Source organism: Ciconia boyciana, chromosome 8 (genome assembly GCF_034638445.1).
Source record: "Ciconia boyciana chromosome 8, ASM3463844v1, whole genome shotgun sequence".
Taxonomy (NCBI): domain Eukaryota; kingdom Metazoa; phylum Chordata; class Aves; order Ciconiiformes; family Ciconiidae; genus Ciconia; species Ciconia boyciana.
Window position 1 is genome coordinate 63,413,304 of NC_132941.1, and position 15,839 is coordinate 63,429,142.

Below are 15,839 nucleotides of genomic sequence, written 5' to 3' on the forward strand. Positions count from 1 at the left end.
TCAGCTGGAAGCAGACCAGGATGCCCCTGTAGTCCGTAATCGTGAAGTTAGTATCTACCAATGCCAACAGCAACTCTCCCTGCAGCCTCCTTTGTGTTAAGGACCAGTTTTCCAAAGCTCGACCACACTTGAATTGAGATTTCAATGCAAGAACAGCCCTCAGAGCCGTGAACTGGTTAAGCCCTGCGTTAGCATCACCAGGTGTTAACTCTTCTGAACTAGCTGGCCATTTCCATGGCTGACCATTTCAGACGTCAGCAGCTGCCGTGGGGAGGGCAGGAAGGGCTGAGAAGCGGAGTTCAGTGCAAGAAAGGAAACGCAGAGAAAAGAAAGAAGGAGACACACAGAGATAATGACAGGGGAGGGAAGCGGACAAAGGAGACGGTACAATGCAGGAGGAACACTTTGAGAACACTGTGTCATCCTTCCTCCCTAGGCTGGCGGCACGTCCTTAAGTGGGATGCCCTGCTCAGCCCCCATCACCGTTTTCTCTCTCTAAAGCCCTGCCACAACCGCAGGAAAGGAGGGGAGCACATGGAAGGGAAGGGACAGACAACACGATCCTTCTTGAGATCCTGGTTTTGGATGTTTTCTTTTAAACAACAATAAAACAATATGGGGAACTCACAGTGTCAAGACACCATTAAGCCCGACAGCCCAGCAGGAACCAGAAATGGATTAAACATTTATATGGGTAGTGAGAACAAACATAGATTTTCATTAGCCAAAATAAAAAATAGGGTAACTTTTTTTTTAAATGCCTGAGGGATGTAAACCCTCACACTTGGGAAGAGGAATCACACAGCTTCTGTGTGGCCAGGGTTCGGACTTCTCCTGCTCCATTAAACGCTCTCAGTCATTGCATGGGAAGTAGGATGCTGGGGAAAAAAAAAGGCTTTTTCCCAATTTCTGGAAGAACTACCTTGGCTGTAAATCAAACCTCAGTGCCAGGCTCCCAACAGCCTGCATCCCCCCCATGGACCCTCAGCACCCTCAAAACAGTGATGGTAGGGCTCTTGCTACAAAACCGTTGTTAATTAGGTTTAATGCTTTTACTAGTTATTAGTATGATTTTGCTGCTGCAGAGTGTTCAGTGGTGTTTTGCATGAAGGCCTCTCCGCGGGAATGACTGGATGACGCCACGGGTGGCAATAAGCGTTTTTTGTCTAGGTGACTCACTTGTTTTCTGCCCACAAACTTAACGACCAAAGTCTTGCCCCTCCACTGCCTACCTGGTGCCTTCCCCCCGAAAACTGCTGGGGAAACTGCACTCACTGGGTGCCACAGCCTGGCAGAGAAAGCAGTAACGCAGCAGGTTAAACGTGCCTCACGGAGAGCCGGCACTCCCACGTTAGCACCTGCTGATGGCAAATAAAGAGCTCTTCTGCTCTTCACCATACAGAAAAGGAGAATAACATGCTGTAGGAGTCTTGCGCTGAAGAACTGGTAACAATTTTGAGGAACTTGCTATTATATGAGTGAACAAAATGTACCATAACAGCATATGAGCCTGCACATCTGTTGCTAAATTAAACACGCTACATAATGATGCAGACCACATCTTAAAACATTGTGCAACAAGATACAGACTGTGCTAAAATAATAAGGCTTCAAAGACGACACAGAGGGCCTGATCCTGCATTCCTTTCAGCCCTTGAAAGTCACGGCGAGTATCTCTCATCAATTCTACTCCATCAAAGCTACTTGTTGACTCAGTAAAAGAAGAATCACAATTTTATATATATATATATATGCCCTGCAAAGGAAAAAAAGACATATGGGTTTGTAGCATTTTCCTTCCTCTCCATCTTAATGATGCATAAAGCATGAGAGAGGTTTTTTGTTTGGATCTGTATTTTTTTTTTAAAGTTTCGTTAAAAATCATATTTCAGGTTACAAACTGTGCTCCAGATTGGGTTCTCAGCAGCCAGAAAGATGTTATGAAGACCTACTGTAATGACAATATTCAAGTTGCCACAATAGCTATGATACAAAAGAGAGAGGAGTGAGATACTTATTTTATTTTTCAACTTTTTTTTTTCCTGATTTTATTTTCCAACGTTAGTGACTAGTTCTTGGCTTTGAGAAAAGAAGATCCAGGCATGCTCCCTTGACAGGTAGTAACAGCCCTCCACAGATTCTCTGTGAGTTTTCAACTAAAACTGGGAAATACCAGAACTGGCACTCCTTTCATTCCTAAAGCTAAAATACAAACAAGCAACCCAAACAGACAGCAAGAAAATTGCTTTAAAGAAAATAACTGTCATCTCTCTTTCTGGCATCAGAAGTGAAGCTGGTTGATGCTCTGCTTACCCTGCATCGACAGCCTTCAGGGGCCCGGTGGTGGGCAAAACAAGAACCAGGACCTGAACCCAAATTATCCACTTAGCTTCGAGAGCGCCTAATCCATCTGCTAATTAATCATGGGCCTCCTTCAGCCTCTCTTATTTTGTTTTTCTACATATCTGATGCTGATAATGTGCACACTGATATTGCTACAGCACATAACTGGCTGGGAAACTACCCTTAACTTTTCAAATAAAACAAGAAGAAATGATACATAAATAATCTTACAGTCTCCAAAGGTGCCTGCCATACTGAAAATCTCATTCTACATTTTACCAGAGTTACCTGAATTACTTGTTATTTATTTTCACTAATCGCAAAGACTAATGCTGGAGCGAGGTGAACCTTTGCTGTTTGCACATCTGGATAACCAAAAGCTCTTCTCTACTCAAGCCGGTAGTTGCTCCAGTACCAAAATCAGCACAGCCAAATTAAAAACCCCGAGAAAAATGACTATTTGCTGGTTTGTCGGATGAGCTATGCAGTTACTTGGCCATTAGAGGGCATTTTATACTGCAGAGTGAAGTGCCAGCACGCAGCTTGTGAACACCATCACTAACCCCCATCTGGAGCTGCTGGAGAACAGTTTCTGTCTACTCTCATTTAGTAATTGTCACTTTTCAACCTTTCCATATGCTGTATATAGATGAGCAAGCAAGAGCAAGGACAAGAGGAAAATAAGATGAAATAGCTATGAAAGAAGTTCTGGTTAAATAAACACTTTGGTGCGCAGCTATTGTCGCTTCCAAGGTTTGGTTTTGTTCAGTTCACTTCTTCCCCCCCGGGCTAACTCCAACACAGCAAACTTCATCCTTTTTACTCTCACAAACAGCAGTTTACGTTTTAAGTTCTGAAAATGATTAACCGAGAAAAACTGTAAATTGTGCCATGGCACCACTACCCATCTCCGGAGCTAGAGGGGAGAGCTCATCCGTCTCCGGAGCTAAACAAAGGCAAATTCAGCTTCCTCACTGCCAAGAGGTAGGACATGGCCACTTACCTTCAGACGTCTCCTTCTAGCTACTACTATACTGCTAAATGTGAACTTTAAACCGTTTTCAGCTTCTGCTGGCTAGGAAACCACGCAAAGCCACCCACTTCCCTGCTTCGGTAGTTTTCCTCTCTCCATCTAAACACACATCAAATTAGGAAAGAGACAGATATCTCGCTATACATCTCCAAATATACGTATGTTTGTAATCAGGGTGGCCAAACTTCCTGAGTATGAGCTGCATACCAAAATCTTCATGTGGCCAAGAGCCACATCCTCCCGACCTCCGTAACCCCCTCCCGCCACACACGCACCCTGTGCCCCCCTCTAAAGCCTCATGTTTCTCCCGTCCCCACAACGCTGTGCTGCCTATCTGCCAAGCCCACATCCCTCGCTGGTCTCTGTCCGAAAGCACAAGGCTGGCAGAGGCAGTGGCTGCATTTTGCGGTGCGCTACATTAACACCCAGCACTCCTGCCTTGTAAGATTTGATTAAACATCTGTACGTAGTATATACTGCCACAATACTCACAACTTACTCCTGAATTCCTCCTTAACAGAAAGCTCAAAACAGCAAGCACAGCAACAGCAAGACTACCAAAAAGACCCTGGATATCAACGCTTTCCTTCGGGTGCCCACACTAGAAGACCAACACTAAAACCAAGACCACCTGCCTTTGCAACTCTTGCAAGTCCTTGGCTCTGCATCGCTCCTAAATAAAAGAAATAATAAAAGAAGCAACTAGATGAGTGCATCCTTACAAGCAAACACATGGGATACTCAGGGAGTACAGCGCTTCCTTCCTCTGCGCCATCTCCGCCTGGCAGTCTGTCCGCAAAGGCACCCCACTCCTGCAGCGGCACCCACCTCATATCCTGAGCGGTAAGCAACTTGCTGCATCAGCGGGTTGACGTAAGATAAGAACACGACGGCACCCTCATCCCTGCCAGCACAGCCCACCTACAGACCTACAGGCCATACAACTGAAGTGTCTCCAAGTCTGGAATACTACCCTTCACTGCTAATTTATTAGTTCTAATAAATTAATAGTTCTAATAAATAAATTAGTTCTAATAAATAAATCTGTCTAATCAGGATCAGACAATTGTATCTTACATGAAGACCCAGGTGGCTCCAGCGATGAGCAGTGACACAGGACGTTCTCCTTGGACACTGTCCCACAGTGACCAAACACTACTGCAGGCCAATGGCTACATATTGTGGAAGGTACCTTGGTGGCCTCAGCCCAGTTCCTTAGGGGACGCATGCCCATATCCCAGGGAAGATCACAGCGGTGCACATTGGCCCACACCTTCATGCCTCAGTTGAGAGCCAAAGGAGGAACCATAAGCACTGCCTGGCAGGAGACTCCATCATTCACTCCAGATGGACCTAGCTCACCTGAAGAGCAGAGGTGAAGCCCCTGATGCCCCAGCTGCACCATGGTCCAGCAGACCAGACTTGGCCCCCTGCTAGCACACCAAATTCTCCCATACGGAACAAACTCCCTGTGTTTCTCATTGTATCACAGATATCTCAAGGTTTTTTTTCTGTCAAATCTCCCAGAGCCTGTCCTGGGAGCTCTACCTGGACTGGGAACAGCAAAAAGGAGCAGTGACACTCTTCTATCTCCAAGAAATCTTTGTAGTTATAATTCGCCCTTATCTCAGTGCTTATATTTACAAGCCACTCTTACATAAAAAGTCCTCATCTGCATTGACTTACTTAGCAACATGAAATAAAATAGCCTGAAGCTATTCATGTTGCTTAACATACTTTTTTTTAAATGTAGATGATGCTCTGTGTAAAGGAATATTCAAAGGGGAAAACTGTGTTTTGTTTGTAACACTTATTACTACCACCGAAGAAAATATATTCTAACAAGTCTCCGAAGGGGGAAACACATGTAATACCTTTAACAGCTCAGCTAATTCATCTTTTGCTGCCCGACTGCTGGCGAAGTCTCAAATGGAAAGTCTCAGAATGGAAATGTGGAAAACCCCGTTTCTTGTGGTCCAAGATCTGTTCCCACTATACAACCTCTTTCCATCGGAGTGAGTCCTGTTTGTTTTCAGCACATAGCAGCTTTACTCTACAAAAAAAAAAAAAAAAAAAGAGTTCAAGAGTTCAAGGCTAGTTCTCCATTCAGGCGTACACCCACAATGCAAACCGGCCTCTCCGTCCTGTGCTGAAGGCATTCCTCTCCCCACCACCTACCTACAAAAGGGCCTTGTCTGAGGGAAATGAGAAATGAAGGAAGGAGCTGGACGCTAAGAACGGTGGAGAGGAGAAGAGCTCAGCCAGGTGTCGGGGTATCAAGGACCAAGGAGGGCTTGGATCAAGAAACAGGTCAGGGATGAGGATGGAGGGTGGCTTTCGGAGTGAGCAAGGGTCTGAGGAGTCCCAGGGGACCCTCCTGCCCTTGGGGCTCTCCTCATGCAAAACTCATGCTCCAGACAACACCAAGCCCCAGGGGGTCAGGCATAAGTGCAGTCAGGATGGAAATGTGTGAGTGTTCCCATGAAATCCTGCGGGAAGGAGCTCGGAGAGACGTGGGGCGGCTCTGGACGGCTCACCTGCGAAACGCTGCCTCCTCCCCACTCCTCGCATCCCTCCATCCCCGTCTCTCCCTCCGCATCTCGCCTTTGCTGCTCTTGCAGCATCGCTCACGCGGTTTAATTTCCAGAGGAGTGAAAGGAGAGGGAAGGAGGGAGCCAAGTGAGCGGAGAGAGGTTTAGATAACAGTAATAAATAAGATGAAATAATTCTCCCGCCACTAACCTTTAGTGGTAAGTCAGAGTATCCTCTGCAACCACCACAGGTTTGCATAATCTACACATCTTTCTTATAAGCCTTGCCAGCTCGCTGTAGCAAGGCTGTTTTGGGATTTAACAACACTCAGGTTATTGACCTAAATTTATACAGGCTCATCTGGAGCCATAATGGTCCATTGTGTGCCGAGGCCTGCTCGGGACGCCTTAATACACAGATTATTGATGCAATGAACTGTGACGGCTCCTATAGAGCTGTTATGGTTTATTGTAGCAACACCTACTCGGGGTCCCTTTAACGCGCAGATCGGTGACACAATAGACAGAAACGGCCACTACTTGGGGATGCATTATCCCACGGATCACTGACATGACAGACTGCAATGGCTCCAGCTTCCTGCCTAAATGCAGCGAGCAGGTTCCCAAATCCTGGGGAGCTGCGGGTGGACGGCCGAGAGGTGTGGGGCCCAGTGGTGTGGGGACGCTGCCCCCCTACCCACCCAAACCGGCCGGCTCCGAGAGGTGACATTTGCAGAAAGCAATTTGCTACTGAAAATAAGGATTTATAATGAAAGCCCCAGTGGGACCAAACTTTTAGCAAGAACAGCCACAGGCCTGCATTATAGATCAAGGCTAAAATCCTGTATGAGAAATACATGGAAATTAGCCAGAAAAAATCAGGGTCCAATTTTCAGCATAAAAAAAGGAAAAGAAAACATTTTATGTTCCAAAAGAACGCGAAGAAAGCAAGAGCAATAGGAAAGTGCACAGATATCTACATTTTTCCCTTCTTTTCCTCTTGAAGAACAAAAATAATCTTAAGAGGCTGAAAGCTAAGCACGGTTTAAAGAAAGTCCCTTGTGTAGGGAGACCTCAGGCTGAGCAAAGGAAAATTAAAACATTAACACTAACCAAGTGTTCACAGCCTCCTCACAAACACCAGCGAGCAGTTCAAAAAGCTGCAGCTGGCTTTCCACTACCGCATGCATCTTCCCCACTATTTACCAGGAGCTTTTTTTAACATTGGTGACACTTCACATTCAAAGCTGCAGCTAAAAATAGACTTGTTGGTCCTCCCGTTTTAACCCTGCAAATTCCCTCTCCTCTTTTCCACCTCCTCACAGGCCTGCTGGTCTCCGTCCCGCTCCTCCTGCCCTGCCATCAGCCGTGGGGTGATGGAGGGATGGGGGGGGGGAGGGAGGCTGCCTGGCCACAAGCCTGGGGTCCCCACTGCCGCCCCAGGACCTCACCCAACCCTGGGAGCATCCCTCTCTCATTTCTTCCCAAAGCTGGCAGCAGGCTTTATTTGCAGCAGTGAAGGCAATGGGTCTATTCTGTATCTTGATTTCCCTTCCCACCTGCTTTTGCAGATGACACGAGTCTAATGCTTTAAAAAACTGCACGCAACATGGATGTTTTCTCTGTGGCCTTAAACCCTGCAACCAGCAGCTCAACCAGGAGCGTAGAGAAAGAAATTCCTTTGTTATCCTGTAGCTACTTAAACGCTGAACCTTCAAAACCTCCTCGGGAAATAGGCCTGGTGAACGGCTGCTGCTACTACAAGGAGCCGTGCACAAGAGAGACTCGAAAATCAATATCCTTCACCCAACTTATCAAATTTACCGAGGACATTTATACAGTATAATTAAATAGAAAAGAGATACAAATACAGAAGAGTATTTGCACGGCACTGCATAGCAATTGCATTATCTCTGGAACAGAGGACACTTTGACAAAAAGGAGGGAAAACACCATATATCAACCAAAGAAGCCGCATGGAGTACAGGGAAGATCTCCACTCATTGCTCACAAGGAATGTTTAACACTTAAGTAAAGACAGCCGCAAAATATACATCAGCATGTATACCTAAGGCATTTCTGCAGGTCCTGTTCGGTCAGCCAAAACGATGCCATCAGAATTACGCTGGTGATGAATATGGTCCAAAACACTCAGTCGCCTCTCAGACTCCTGTAGGGTCTCCAACACATGTTGGGGCACTTACGTCTCGCTGGTGTGGAAGCAAAGCCGACACTATTATGTTGCTTTTCAGCATATGAATGTACCAAGTAAAATCAATTTTGCCCAGTAATCCACTTGGTAAGTCAGTGATGTTTTCCACACCAGCAGCCGCCTCTGCAGACTCGCAAGATAAAATCTTCTATGCAAGGTTAAACCTGGGAAAGGCTGACTGCCAGCGCAGGGCAAACTAAAACACCGCGGAAAAGGCAAACTAGATTATCTGGCTATTTGTTAAACAATTCTTCTCACAAGCATTGTGTTACAAGCGTGCTTTGTGAACGCTCCTTGCTTTCAGGTAGAGCCAAAGAAGCTGGCTCCTTGCTCAAAGTCCCTACAAGCAGCACACTGCTGTAGATGCAACATCTCTCTCGCCATGTTGACCTCAAAATTCAGAATAGCTCAGCGCAGTGCTGGACACATGCTCAGGTCTGAGTGCCGGTGAGTGAAAGCCAGGCGTGTTTGCAAAAGGCGCCCAACTACAGGCCTTCTCTCACTTCAGCCTCAAAGGTTTCATCTTCATGATTCCCTACAACAATTAGGCATTGCCTAATTACACTGACCAATAAAAATCAATATACAAGATGGGCAGGATTCCTACCACTCAAACGGAGATGTTTAGGACGTAATCATTTTGTCCAACCAACCTGCCCAGGAAGACATCAGCAAATAACTTGCAAGATGGACTGAACAGGGGCTGACAGAAGACATGCACCACCGGAGCAGGGGCAGGCCACACCGTGCACCGCTCCCACCGCATCTCAACTGCCCCAGAAGCAGAGGCGTGACCATTCAGCAACATCCTTAAGTTGCTGAATGTTGCCACCAACGAGTCTTATGAGGAGCGGCTGAGGCAGCTGGGGTTGTTTAGCCTGGAGAAAAGGAGGCTGAGGGGAGACCTCATCGCTCTCTACAACTCCCTGAAAGGAGGGTGTAGAGAGGTGGGGTCGGTCTCTTCTCCCAGGTAACAAGTGATAGGACAAGAGGAAGTGGCCTCAAGTTGCACCAGGGGAGGTTTAGGTTGGATATTAGGAAATTTTACTTCACTGAAAGGGTTGTCCAGCATTGGAACAGGCTGCCCAGGGAAGGGGTTGAGTCCCCATCCCTGGAGGTATTTAAAAGCCGTTGGGATGAGGTGCTTAGGGACATGGTGTAGTGGTGAGCTTGGTAGTGTTAGGTTTATGGTTGGACTCAATGATCTTAAAGGTCTTTTCCAACCTATACGATTCTGTGATTCTGTGATCCATCGCTGCTCCTTCCCTGCATGCTGCTCCCCCCGCTGCCAGGCGCCACGGGCAGAGGGGAAATCTCAGCCATCCACTTTGCAATATACTCATGGGGAAGACTGAGTATCAGGTTAAAGGCTTCTTTGTTGCGTCTCTTGTGTCTTGATTTGTTAACGTGAATCACGCTCCACTCTATTTTGTGCAATTCTTTATTAAAAATGCCCGTGAGTCATTTTCTCTAAACTTGAAACTATAAAAATGGTAATGTTTGGGTAATACTCAGGAATTTTTAAGATTTTGCACACTTCTCATTTTAACTGAACAGGAAAAGGAGGGTAACCTGACCCACAGAAAGAGCTTTTCTTCCCTTATTTGTACTGCACAGACCCACTGCTCTGGATAGAAATCACAACTCATGGAGTAAAACTTCCAAACATAGTCCACTAAATACATATGGAGAGTAGAAAGAAAGAACAAATACAAAAGAAAAAATCTCTTTAGGGAAAGGCCAAAAACCCAACAAGTGACAAAATGGGAATCTCTATCAACCTACGTTCAGCATGGTATTTAAAAAAGAGTCTATAAAGGTTATTCCATTAACTTTAAGTTAACATATATCCCTTTCCAGATGGCATAACTCAATAACTAAAAATCATACTGGTATTTATTCGTACCTCCAATGTCCCCCACCTGAAACCAAAAGAAGAGTGAAGGATTTACTCTCCGAACGGAATGCCACTAACCCAGGAACACAAGCTGTGCACCACACAGCACGGCAAATCAACTAGCCCTCAAGCACCCACAGTTGCGCTTTTTTCATCCCAGACGCGGAGACACCTCGCCCTGTTGATGCCACCACATGAGACATTACTGCAACGCCAACTTTGGAAAAAGGCTCCTCACCAACATGCCAAAGGTCTCAAACGAATTCATGACATGCACACCAGCCTGCCTACACGTTTCTCTCCTCCATTACCTCACTCCAGAGCTTGTTCGCATGGTCTCCATGCAGGACTGGCAGAAGAAAGCAGGCTCTGGCCAGGAGAGCCAGCAGAGAAGCTTCCTTCAGCTGTCTCCTGGATGAACTAGGCATCTCTGATGTTCTTAGACACACAAGTCATGCTCAGACTTGCATGTCCCTTGGCCCAAAGCAAATTAAAAGATGGCAGGAACGAGAAAGATTTACTGCTCATTCCCACCACATTTGCTTCCCAAACTGCTTCAATTCCTTCATGGATCCCACCCAGCACCATCTGCAGCAGCAGATCTAGGGATGCGGCAGGGAAGACCACATGGCAAAAAAGCAACACCCAGGTGATATCCAAGCAGAGCAGCCTGGACAGAGCTGAGAGCACTTTGACTGTGTTGAGCAGGACCAAGACCCCTGGGACAGCAGGGGAGGAGGCACCAGCAGGTGCCAGGATGGTTCCAGCGACGCAGGGAGCGCTGAAGAGAAACCGCACTGATGGTTTCCTCAGCTCCAACCTCAGCTCCAACCTCACTGCCACCTTTTTACTGTTTGAGCTTGGAGGTGACTCCAAGACCCCTTTCATTCTGCTCAACCACCACAAACAGGGATAAGGGCGATGGACTTACTGCTCCAGCCGTGGGGTTGCAAGTCCAACCTGTGCGAGGACTGCTAGGGAAAATATTATAAAGGGAAACTCATTTCCCCTGGGCGGCCTGATAGAGCCCATCAGAGGAAACATCTGCCATCCTCCACGGAGGACAAAAATGAGGAGGAAGTGGTTGGTCCATCCAGAGAAAAGACAGACAGAAACATTAAAGGCACATGGGTCCTAACCAAGGCAGGAGACCCACTTCTGCAGGCGGGTCTCAGCAAAACAGGTTAAAAAAGCAGTTTTATAGACTGCCAAGTATGAAAACGGCAGCAGCCCACTTGATGAGGTCAGGGACTGAAGTGGCCTATGGTACTTGTAAGAGAAAACATCTGTTCGTGTTAAAAGGTCAGCAGGAAATGAATGCTATTTACTTTGTCCTTATTGGTTAGGCCACCGCTCCTCGAAAGAGAACCACACATGGCTTAACTTAGCAGCGTTCATGAAACGACGGGAGCCCCGCGGCGGCCGTCCCATCAGCTGCCCATCTTTGAGGCCCCTCGGTGCACCCAGGAACCCCCTGAGCGATCCTCCGGAGAGGGCCGAGGGTGGCCTTCCCCTCACAGGGCCACCGCAGGCAGCCCCCGGCGAGCCTCCCGCCGGCTCCCTCCCTCCTCACCGGCCACCACCCCGCATGCTTCGGGGGGGGGGAAAATCCTTCGCACCGCCTCAGGAACAAGCCGTTAAAATAAATCCGCCAACATAAAAGCTAAAAAACAAGAAGTTTCTTCTGAAAAACAGGAAGCGTTAGGTACATAGCAGCTTAAAATAGCGCCTGCTTGATTTGTTGACAAAACATGGGTCCCAAGGGGTCGTGCCTTTTTATTTTTTTTTTTTTTTTTTGTGGACAGCCAGGCTCACCTCCATGGCTGCCCAGCAGCCCGCCTGCCCTCTGGCAGCAGGCTGGTGCTGCTCCCCACCGCCGCTCCGCCGGCCGAGCCAGGCCAGCAGGAGAAGGTCGATGGCGGCGGGCCCGGCCACGCTTCCTGTGAGCAGCGCGGGGGCTCCCACAGGAAACCCTGACAGAAAACAACCACCAGTGTGAATCAGGGCTTGCTCGAATAAAGAGTGGGAATATTTAAGGCTGGTACCCCCTTGTTAAAACTCACTCTGAAGTTTTAAGTGCGTAGGAAACCGGTTTCAAACTTTCCCTCGCTGGCTCCCCAGCTGGCCTTTATGCGTAGGAAAGCGCAGCGTTGGCCAAGGCAGGACGAGCCACCGACGCCTAAGGACAAGCTTAAAATGATAAGGCTCTGATCCCAAGCCCTATGGCGACAAAAAGTTCACAACCAAGAAATTACAGGACGACGCCTTCTGCAGAACAGAGGAGGGAGGCAATTTTACGCTCCAGCTTTCCGTCGAGGTTGTGTGACATTTTCCTATTGCTCAGCAACTCCCCAGTTTGGGCTCTGCCTCTCCTTCCCCACAATGCACCCTGCCCTCCTGATTCACTCTGCAGAGCTGGAAAGCAGCAGCTTTTTTTGGCCTTAATTTAAAAAAAAAAAAAACACATTAAAACAAGAACGACATTCTCAGGTGATCTAATGTAGACTAAACCGACCGTACTGAAGAGCAGGTCAAGATACTATCCCTTTCCACAAACCTTGGTCTATAGACCAAGGCTGCCCGCGAGTCCTGCCTGCCTGACTTCTCCTCACACCACGCAACACCCTACACCAGATGCGAAGGGGCCCCTATCGTGAATAGCTAATTATTGGACCATATTAAATTATTACTCAAATTAAGATTTGTGGGTTTTCCCCTAGCCTAACAATACGCCTTTGACAGCAGCATTGCAAATACACTAGAGTAAGAGCAGCAGTCTAGCTCCATGTGCAATTAGGCCAGCATGTGGATCTTATTGCTCCTAAGGACTCTTATTTGATTTCCCGCACCACCAACTGGTGAGAAGTTTTCAAGTCTAAATACAGAAGAATTAGATCACTCTTTGGGGTGGTCGCATCTGGGGTTGGAAAACCAGATGGAGCGTGTTTTTCCGAGTCCTTTGTAATTGAACCAGCACACAAAGTTGCTAGGAAGCAGGCAAATACAATCACCGCTTTGGGGCAGCCTGCAGCAGAGTCGGTGCCGTGTCTGCCAACACTCGTAGACACCATCTTAAGTGCTAGCAGGGAAGAATGGTCTCATGGGTTGGGGTTTATAAAATATCGTCGTGAATGTGGACCTACTGCAAGCGTGCAGGAGCTCTGTGACTTCTGAACATAAACACCTGCATCCATGGTCTTCTCACGGTGCCACCCAAGGAACCTGGGAGATGGAGGATTTCTTCAGTTCCCTAAAAATGCAAAGCTCGTGAGAGCAGGCTGTGAAACTGGGGACTGATGGGGGGAGAGAGGGAGAGGAGGAGGGAGCAATAAGGAAGCTTCAGCATTTCAAAGCACAGAGGACCAACCAAGTACAGAGATGGCCACCACGCATGCCATCATGTCTTGCAGGCTGGACAGAGCGCGTGATGGGATAAGCCATCTCTGGAGTGGCCAGCCATCATCACCACAGCCAGCTACGGCGGCCGCTGAAGGGGTTTGCTTCTGGCACGGCCATATCGCAGGGCTTCGGGAGTGCCTCGTACCGAGAAGTGTCCGCCCTGACTCTGCATGCAGCATCAGATATAGCCACGGATCATTTCCTGAGTGGGGACTGAGCTATGAACGCTTTCCTTCCTGGGGACCAGGAAAGTGCACCTGACAGAGCACAGGATGGTCATAAGTCTTTCCTAATCAAAACATGCTTTGTCGGCTGAAGAGAGCAAGGGATGAAGTGGTTTTAATCAAAGTTTGGCCAGCAGCATTGCATACGCACACAGAGATACATGGCCTAATAGGACAAGTAAATCCATCTCTCTGCAGCCACCCGGACCTGCCTGGGAATCCACACCTCCGCTACGTCTAATAGGATGAACAACAACTTCTTGCATTGCTCCACCATTTCCAGCGAGGCGAACAGAGAAAAACAGCTGAAGGAACCCATCCAAATTTTGGGATGCAGCCTCCATTTCATTTCAGCCATCTAATACGTACCAGCACGGCAGTGTCCTGCCCTGCTTGGCTATTTGGAGTGATGGCTGCAGGAACATGGAAGCCAACAGCTATGCTGGAGAGCAGCGTCTGCTGCTTGTGAGTCCTCGGCACTTCTTCACGCCTCTCGTCTGCACAGGGGCAGGAGTCTGGTGGCCCAGGAGCTGCTCTGAATACCTGTGTCAGCCCTGAGCGGGGGGGTATTTCTTCCCTGGAGCCAAACAGTATTGGTATGGACTGCTCCAAAACGGCACAGACTGCCAGGGAATGGCTGCTTTAGAGACAGAAAAGGCATCTATTTTCCCTGGTGCTTAACCATGTGCTGGGTTTAAAAAGCTGTGGGTTTAAAGATCTCCTTATCAGCAGTTAACACAGAGCATGGCTCCCCATGGCGCAGGAAGCGTACCAAAACCCCACTTTCCTTTCCTGCCTTTTTCCCCCCCTCCTTGTAACTCAGAACATGCAATAATAAAGTCACAAGTCAAACCGTAATAATGAGGCAAAGAGAAATTTCTCCACCAAGTGCTGAGCTTGCAACTGGAGGAGCACTAGCAAAGAGGAGCACTAGCAACCGGCAGCTGCCTGCGCAGCATCCCTCGGGCACGGACGGCGGGCAGGTTGCGAGGGAGGGCTGTGCCTGCTCCTCCGACCAAATATCCTCAAAGCACAGCAATTTGGAAATTAATTAGCAATTCAAGCCTAAGCAGAACATCTTTAAATATTTTTTGGGGACTTTTTAAAAAGGAAGCAACAAGTAGAAAAACAAATAAAGGTCCAGAGTCAGCACTCCGCAACTTGAAAGAATACATAAATGACTCATTCTTATGAACAGGGCCTGCATATAAACATACACCTCGAAAATGATCCCCTGTGCAATACCGAATCAGAACAGCAAAGAGGATGGTAGGGAGATCAGAGAGGTTACTGGCAGAAAGAGGCAACGGGTAGCGAGGGAGCTATCAGGAAAGGAGATCCTAGAGAGAAATTCCCCTTGAAAAGCACACGTGAGCGCTTGGCTCTGCTGTTTTATCAGTTTTTTGTTTTCCAGACAGCCCACAGGTTTTGTGCACAAAACCACAGTAATTTTGCTGTAGATTTTTCTTTTTGCAAATTGAGAATTGTTGGCATTTTGCATTGGTGTTTGAGGAGTACTCTGCTTTTTAAAGGGTATTATTTTATAGGCATTTTAATCTTAGAAAAATTAAGAGAATATTTTCCTTTGAAGCCACAAAGCTGACACCTTTGGTATTGCATTTTTCACATCCAGTTCTACATTGGCTAGGCTTTTTCTTCTCAAGCTGGTTTTAGCCAGGCCAGCCTTCCTTTCCGCATCTGCATTTCTGCTGCCTAAATATCTGTGGGTATAATGCAAGCTACACCAGACCAACTTTTCTAACTGCAGCTACAATGAACTCCTCCACAGCCCTGGAGCATCTGGAGCCACTGGGATTTTTGAAATAACATGATGAAATATCTGGGTGACTACACGGCCAATTCTAAGCAGCCAATTTGAAATTTCTGGTTGGTAGCGCACCAAGGGAGTGCAAGGTTCAAAAGCTGGCCATCACACAACGTGTTTCACAATGAATTCGGACTGTTTTTCTAACCCAGCTGTCTTGTTTATAAACCAATGCAACCCTCCAAGGTATACAAATAATTAATTTCAACCCAAGCTCTAAAGCAGCAGCTCCCAAACTTTCTTTCCCGGCTGTGACCTCATTTTACAGACCAGTAACTCCGTGCAATCCCAAACAGCAGAATAAATATCGGACAAAATGAAATTTCTGTCAGGCTCACGACCTCGTTCATAACTTCCCCGAACCTCATTTCGGGG

General features: G+C 47.4%; 1 protein-coding gene across 2 annotated transcripts in view; it reads right to left on the bottom strand.

The window, feature by feature from the left end:
* The window catches only part of CTBP2 (C-terminal binding protein 2), a 145,751-nt gene that overhangs the window by 69,837 nt on the left and 60,075 nt on the right, over nt 1-15,839 (bottom strand). Inside the window, exon 2 of one of the 2 annotated variants that reach the window (XM_072871377.1) lies at nt 5,251-5,429. The exons of the other annotated variant lie outside the window; for it this stretch is intronic. The gene's annotated coding sequence lies outside the window, so the exon portion shown is untranslated. The remainder of the gene's footprint in view (nt 1-5,250; nt 5,430-15,839) is intronic. 2 annotated transcript variants of the gene reach the window in all.